Below are 8,610 nucleotides of genomic sequence, written 5' to 3'. Positions count from 1 at the left end.
ATTCTTTCTGATGCAAATAATTTCTGACCTAGGTACAAATATTGCCAAAGATAAAGTTTTCAAAATACGAGCTCTTATTTTTAAAATTTCCCATTTACATACAAATACATAGATGTCAATATCATACTGTATTACTGTAGCAATGAATCCTGATGACTTGATCTTTAATATATGTACACAATTTCACCACCTCCATATTTACCTCCCCCACCTTAGTTCAAATCATCATCATTTCTCACCAGTACTGCATGTTCAGGTTCACAATTTTAGATATATAATACACAAACAAAGAATTCTGAAGCATCTTAAAAATGGCGTTTTACAATAGAATTAAAAATATAGAGCAATATCTTGGTTTTGAAGAATTAATACTGTTAAAATGGCCATAGTACCCAAAACACCAGATGGTCAATGCCAAAATCAGATTGATTATATTCTTTGCAGACAAAAACAAAGAGGCTCTATACAGTCAGCAAAAACAAGACCGAAAGCTAACTGTGGCTCAGATCATGAACTCCTTATTGCCAAATTCATACCTAAATTGAAGAAAGTAGGGAAAACCACTAGACCACTCAGTTCAGTTCAGTTCAGTCGCTCAGTCGTGTCCGACTTTTTGCAGCCCCATGAACCACAGCACACCAGGCTTCCCTGTCCATCACCAACACCCGGAGTTCACTAAGACTCATGTCCATCAAGTCAGTGATGCCATCCAGCCATCTCATCCTCTGTCGTCCCCTTCTCCTCCTGCCCCCATTCCCTCCCAGCATCAGAGTCTTTTCCAATGAGTCAACTCTTCACATGAGGTGGCCAAAGTATTGGAGTTTCAGCTTTAGCATCAGTCCTTCCAATGAACATCCACGACCGATCTCCTTTAGAAAGGATTGGTTGGATCTCCTTGCAGTCCAAGGGACTCTCAAGAGTCTTCTCCAGCAACACAGTTCAAAAGCATCAATTCTTCAGCGCTCAGCTTTCTTCACAGTCCAACTCTCACATCCATACATGACCACTAGAAAAACCATAGCCTTGACTAGACGGACCTTAGCTGGCAAAGTAATGTCTCTGCTTTTGAATATGCTATCTAGGTTGGTCATAACTTTTCTTCCAAGGAGTAAGAGTCTTAAATTTCATGGCTGCAATCACCATCTGCAGTGATTTTGGAGCCCCCCAAAATAAAGTCTGACACTGTTTCCACTGTTTCCCCATCTATTTCCCATGAAGTGATGGGACTGGATGCCATGATATTCGTTTTCTGAATGTTGAGCTTTAAGCCAACTTTTTCACTCTCCTCTTTCACTTTCATCAAGAGGCCTTTTAGCTCCTCTTCACTTTCTGCCATAAGGGTGGTGTCATCTGCATATATGAGGTTATTGATATTTCTCCTGGCAATCTTGATTCCAGCTTGTGCTTCTTCCAGCCCAGCATTTCTCATGATGTACTCTGCATATAAGTTAAATAAGCAGGATGACAATATACAGCCTTGATGTAAGAGAGTTCCAGAAAAACATATACTTCTGCTTCATGGACTACTCCAAAGGCTTGGACTGTGTGGATCACAATAAAGTGTGGAAAATTCTTAATAAGATAAGAATTCCAGACTACCTTATCTACCTCCTGAGAAATATGTATGCAGTTCAAAAGCACCAGTTAGAACTGGACATGGAACAACAGACTGGTTCCAAATTGGGAAAGAAGTATGTCAAGACTATATATTGTCACCCTGCTTATTTAACTTATTTGCAGAGCACATCATGCAAAATGCTGGGCTGGATGAAGCACAAGCTGGAAACAAGATTGTCAGGAGAAATATCAATAACCTCACATATGCAGATGACACCACTCTTATGGCAGAAAGTAAAGAAGAATTAAAGAGCCTCTTGATGAAATTGAAAGAGGAGAGTGAAAAAGTTGGTTTAAAACTTAGCATTCAAAAAACTAAGATCATGGCATCCAGTCCCATCACTTCATGGCAAATAGATGGGGAAACAATGGAAAAAGTAAAATACTTTATTGTCTTGGGCTCCAAAATCACTGAAGGTGGTGACTGTAGCCATGAAATTAGAAGACGCTTGCTCCTTGGAGGAAAAGCTATGACCAAACTAGAGAGCACATTAAGAAGCAGAGACATTGCCTACAAAGGTCTGTATAGTCAAAGTTATGGTTTTTCCAGTAGTCATGTATGGATGTGAGAATTTGACTATAAAGAAAGTTAAGCACCAAAGAATTGGTGTTTTTGAACTCTCTTGCTGGAGAAGACTCTTGAGAGTCCCTTGGACTGCAAGGAGATCCAACCAGTCAGTCCTAAAGGAAATCAGTCCTGAATATTCGTTGGAAGGGCTGAAGCTGAAACTCCAATACTTTGGCCACCTGATGGGAAGAACTGACTCATTGGGAAAGACCCTGATGCTGGGAAAGACTGAAGGCAGGAGGAGAAAGGACAACAGGATAAGATGGTAGGTTGGCATCACCAACTTGATGAACATGAGTTTGAGTAAGCTCCAAGTGTTGGTGATGGACAGGGAAGCCTGCTTTGCTGCAGTCCATGGGGTTGCAAAGAGTTAGACACAACTGAGTGACTGAACTGAACTGAACCCAAAGCAATCTACAGATTTAATGGGATACCTATCAAATGACCCATGACATTTTTTTCACAGAACTATAACAATTAATTCTAAAATTCATATGGAACCATAGAAGACCCAGAGTTGCCAATGCGATCCTAAAGGAAAAAACAGGAGACATAACCCTCCTAGACTTCAGACAATACTACAAAGCTACAGTAATCAAAACAGCATGATATCAGCACAAAAACAGATCAGTGGAACATGATAGAGAGCCAAGAAATAAACGCACATGCCTGTGGTCAATTAATCTTCGATGAAGGAGACAAGAACATGCAATGGGGAAAAGACAGTCTTTTCAGCAAGTGGTGCTGGGAAAAATGTAAATCAATGAAGTTGGAACATACCCTCTCACCATACACAAAAATAAATTCAAAATGGTTTAAACACTTAGACATAAGACATAGCTCCTTTTAACTCTTAGAAGAAATCACAGGCAAAATACTGTCATAAATCATAACAATGAGTTTTAAGTCACTCTCCTAAGGCACTAGAAATAAAAACAAAAATAAACAAATGGGACTTAATCAAACTTACAAGCTTTTGCACAGCAAGGGAGACTGTAAAGAAAATGAGGAGACAACCTATAGAATGGGAGAAAATAGTTGCAAACAATGCAATTGACAAGGGATTAATCTCCAAATTATAAAAATACCTCATACAACTCAGTAGCAAGAAAATAAACAGTCCAACTGAAGAATGGACAGATGACCTAGACATTTCTCCGAAGAAGAAATACAGATGGCTGATATGCACATAAAAAGATGCTGCTGCTGCTGCTGCTGCTGCTGCTAAGTCACTTCAGTTGTGTCTGACTCTTAGTGACCCCATGGACTGCAGCCTACCAGGCTCCTCCGTCCATGAGATTTTCCAGGCAAGAATACTGGAGTGGGGTGCCATTGCCTTCTCTGTAAAAAGAAGCTCAACACTCTAATTATTTGTTGTTGTTTAGTCACTAAGTCATGTCTGACTCTTTTGCAGTCCCATGGATTGCAGCCCACCAGGCTCCTCTGTCCATGGGCTGAGCCAGGCAAGAATACTGGAGCTGGTTGCCATTTCCTTCTCCAGGTGATCTTCCCAGCCCAGGAATCAAATCCATGTCTCCTGCATTAGCAGACAGATTCTTTGCCACTGAACCATCTGAGAAGCAAATCAAAACTACAGTGAGGTACCACCTCACATAGGTCAGAATGACCATCATTAAAAATTCTACAAATAATAAATGCTGGAGAGACTGTGAAGAAAAGAAAATCCTCCTGCATTGTTGGGAACATAAGTTGGTTCAGCCATTGTGGAAAACAAGATGGAGGTTCCTCAGAAAACTAAAAATAGAATTTCCATATGATTCAGCAATCCTGCTAGTGGACCTATATCCAGACAAAATTCTAATTTGAAAAGATACATGCACCCCTATGTTCACAGCAGCACTATTTACAATTACCAAGATGTGGAAACAACCTAAATGTCCATACAGATGAATGAATAAAGATGTAGTACATGTATACAATGGAATAGCACTCAAATCATAAAAAGAATGAAATAATGGCATTTGCAGCAACATGGATGCAACTAGAGATTATCATACTAAGTAAAGTAAGTCAGAAAGACAAATACCATAATATATCACCTATATGTGGAATCTAAAGTATGACACAAATGAACACAACTACAGTACAAAACAGAAACTCACATAGAGAATAAACAAACCTCATGGACATAGAGAACAGGCTGCTGGTTGCCAAGAGGAAGAGAGCTGGTGGACGGATTGAGTGGGAGACCGGGGTTAGCAGATGTAAGCTTTTGTATTTAGAATGGATAAACAGCAAAGTCCTATTGAATAGCATGGAGAACTATATTCAATATCCTATGATAAACCAAAATGGAAAAGAATATAAAAAATGTGTATGTATACATATATGTGTGTGTATATATATATATATATATATATATATATATATGCATAAATGAATCACTTTGCCATACAACAGAAATTAGCACAACATTTTAAATCAACCATACGTCAATAAAAAATTGATAAAAATATAGAGAGCTATATATCTAGCAAAAAATGTACAAGGCCTTCATAGAGAAAATTACAAAATGCTATTTCAAAGTTCAAAAATAAATATAGTGTTACATCATGTTATGGATTGCTTAATTCAATATTGTAAAGACGTCAATTCTCCTAAAATCTATAAATGCAATGCAAAGCAAACCAAAATCCCAAGAGATTTATGTTTGAGTCTTCCTTTTGTAAGTGTGTGGGTACGTATTTAAGCTGTGTTTAAAATGCATGTGGAAGTACAAAGAACTAAAAGTAGTGAGGATTATCTCGGTAAAAATTGCTTGGGAGTGGAAAAATTTACCTAATAGCATGTCAAGAATTATTATATAGCTACCTTAGTTAAAACAATAGAGTACGAGTAAGGGATAATGAAGAACATAGCACATATGTGGTTTATGGCAGAGAGAGATTACAGAACAGTAAAGGAAAGATGAACTTAAAAAAAAAATGGTTCTGGAACAATTGGTTATCCATAAGGAAAACTAATCAAATTGGATCTCTTCTGCACAGGTTATGTGAAAATCAATTCCAGGTGAATTAGAGACGTAAGAGAGAATGGCAACACTTTAACAAAATAGAATATCTTTATGATGATGAGATAAGGAAACATTTTTTTTAATAAGGCTTTACGACTGAGTGACTGAACTGAACTGAACTGAACTGAACTGAAAGACACAAACCATAAAGGAAAGACTCGGCAAGCATCAACTATATTAAAGTTAAGTACTTCTACACATTGAAGAACATCATAGAGAGTAAAAAGATAAACTACCAGCTGGGAGAAGATATTTGCAACACATATAACCTAACAATGTTTAATATTCAGAACTGATAAAGAGATTCTACAAATAAAAAACAAAGAAAATGGCCAAAGCTTGAATAAACATTACAAAAGAAAAAATACATCAATAAACTTGAAAATATCAACTTAGTAACAGTAAGAAAACTGCAAATTAGTGCTATAATTATTAATAGCATTTCATGCCTATGAGAAAAGCAAAAATTAAAAAATTTGAAAAACAGCCATTATTGGTGATGATTTTAACACTTATACAGCATTGATGGAAATTCAAATTGGTGCAACCACTCTGGGAAATAATTTGGCATTTTCTAATAAATTTGAAGTTGCACAAGCCCTATGATTCTACATCTTCTCTCCTAATAATAAACATAGAGAAACTCTAGCACATGTGCACCAGAAGACCTATGCAAAGAATGCTCACAGCAGCACTGTTCAGTGATAGCAAAAATCTAGAAACAGTACAAATATCCATCAGTTGCAGAATGCAATTTAAATTGCGGTATAGTCACTCAATACACTTACATATAGCAGTGAGACAAATGAACCATACACAAACCAAGAACATGGATGATCCCAAGATATACCACTGATTTTTTAAAGTTGAAGAACATAGTATAATTCCACTGAATATAAAGTTCAAATATAGGTAAAACCAAACAATATGTTTAAATATAAAAGGCAAAATCTTAAGCAAAAGCAAGGTGACGATCAGCATGAAAATCAGGATAACAGTTTTCTCTGAGAAGGAAGACTGCAAAGGACTTTTAAAGACAATGATGAACTACTTTTCACTCTTCATTTTATCTTATTTATCTATTTCGTATCTTTTATTTTAAAGCTACTTTTAGATATTACATATTCCTCAAAACAGTGAATTTCTATTAGGACATTTCAAACTTTTATAAGCAATTGGGAAAGAGACTGAAAAGGAAATTGGAATTCAGAGAACCTTCTCATCCCTCTGATGTGTGGGTATTAGGAATGACTTACCTTCCCAGAAATAGGTCCCTCTGACTCTCTTGTTCTCCCACTTTTTGCAAAAGTTGGAATTTAAAAAAATTCCCCAGCTCTCCTACTGCCATTTACAGGCATTCTTTTCAAGGCTATTACAGCCCATTTCCTCAACTTTGTAAATAAGCGCATTTACCCACCCAGGTTTAGCCATACCTGTAAAAAGGCCTTACCGGTCACGTCTTGTCATCTCAGCAGAATTTGCCCAGATCTCATCTCCTCTGGCCTACCAACTTTCCTGGTTGCTCAATGGCAGCCCACTCCAGTACTCTTGTCTGGAGAATCCCAGGAATGGAGGAGCCTGGTGCGCTGCAGTCCATGAGGTCTCGAAGAGTTGCACACGACTGAGCGACTTCACTTTCACTTTTCACTTTCATGCATTGGAGAAGGAAATGGCAACCCAATCCAGTGTTCTTGCCTGGAGAATCCCAGGGACGGGCAGCCTGGTGGGCTGCTGTCTATGGGGTCGCACAGAGTCGGACACGACTGAAGTGACAGCAGCAGCAGCAGCAGCAGAAGCAAACACCATTTTGACCCAGTTCCTTAGTTCTTGACATTTGCTCAGCTCTTATGATGGGTAACCTGGTTGGGCCACGTGTTTCTGCCTCATCTTCAGCACTTTCTCTAACTTCCCTCCCCCTTCAGTCTGTCCTCCATCATCCATCCCCAAGTGTCAGGCACCAATGATCACCACAGACAAACAGCTTTGAGAGGAACAAGTCTGGCCCCCTCAGACGCCCACCTTCCCACCCCCAATATAGAAGAGAGCAGTTCCTTCAAATTCACCATAATATAGTGCTTTCATATCACCTGAAGCATGTACCTCTGTCAGTGACCCCCCATTTAAGCCTTGCTGACATTAGCAAGTTAAATGTTCCCACTGGGAACTTCCAAACAATGGAAAAACTCTGCAGAGAAATTGACGACTGTTTTACTTTTGGCCTAAGCTTGAGGTAGGATGGGCATTCCAGAGAATCCATCCAAGACATCACCTGATCTGGTCCTTTTACTCTCCAAGTTCAAAATGTTCCTCACAGAGGGACCTTGCACTTTACAGACTGTTGCCCAAAGAACTTGTTGCTACAACAAAAACTCCCAAACCATGGAAACTGTTTGTGTCAGCCAAATTCAAAGCTCAACTATACACACAGCCTAAAAATCAAGCTGCCTTCATCTTGCATTTTTGGCTCATTTTGCCTGGTCATATCCTAAAACCAAGTGGATTGAATTACTAGGTAAAAATAAATTTCATCTGTGGGAACTGCTGCTATTGTCTCAGAAAACAAAGGGAAGGTCTTTTTCTGCCATGTCTTGAAAGGAGTGAAGGCACTGAGGATTAAAAATCAGATTTAAATTCCTACCACAAGCAGAAAAATGAAGCTGGTTGCTTAATTAGACTCCCTGCTAAAAGGTTACTTAATTATTTGAAATTGTGTTTCAAAATATCGAGTTCAGGGAAGACTTTCTGGGGGACAATTTGAAAATGTGCATTTAAGTTCTTTAAAAGCTATATAATTTTACCCAGTAGTTCCAGTTCCGGGAATCATTAAGAAAGTACCTTAAAGAATTATGTGCATGGATAATTTTAATAAGAAAGAAAAGAACTTTTAGATATCCAACATAGGAAATTGGTTAAATAAATCACTGCATAGTAGAAGTATTCTTTAAGATCTATATAGCCCCCTGGATTAACCATCATGCTCTATTCTTTACCTAAATGTATTGTCTAATGCCCCAGCATGCTGAGTTTTCACCGCTGGAAGCCCTCTTTAGCTAACCCACACACTCTCACACTCTCACTTGGTGAGTTGTATGCTCACCAGGATGCAGCTGTGTTTGTTCCCAAACCTATTTATTCTGTTGCAGCTTTTGCTGTAATTATGTAATTTAATTAAATAATATGTACACCAATTCCACAACAAAAGACAGATTTTTATTGAAAAAAAACAAAAACAAAAAAACGTATCGGATATTTTAGAAAGACCAAGTAAGGTTGAGCTCCATCCTCTCAAAAATGCTGTTGGGTTCAGTGATAGTGAAGAACTGTAAAATAATGAGAGAAAAATTTAACAACACCAAAGTCTTTTTCTCTAGATTGGTAAATATTTCTTAAT

General features: G+C 38.0%; 1 long non-coding RNA gene across 3 annotated transcripts in view; it reads right to left on the bottom strand.

Annotated features, from left to right (window-relative positions):
* Window positions 1-8,442: 8,442 nt before the first annotated feature.
* Window positions 8,443-8,610, bottom strand: part of LOC138443569 (uncharacterized) — an 84,503-nt gene continuing 84,335 nt past the window's right edge. For all 3 annotated transcript variants that reach the window (XR_011446617.1, XR_011446619.1, XR_011446618.1), the window contains exon 4: window positions 8,443-8,539. This is a non-coding gene — a long non-coding RNA (uncharacterized lncRNA). The remainder of the gene's footprint in view (window positions 8,540-8,610) is intronic.

This window comes from Ovis canadensis, chromosome 7 (assembly GCF_042477335.2).
Source record: "Ovis canadensis isolate MfBH-ARS-UI-01 breed Bighorn chromosome 7, ARS-UI_OviCan_v2, whole genome shotgun sequence".
Lineage (NCBI taxonomy): Eukaryota > Metazoa > Chordata > Mammalia > Artiodactyla > Bovidae > Ovis > Ovis canadensis.
This window is presented reverse-complemented; position numbering and strand designations above follow the sequence as displayed.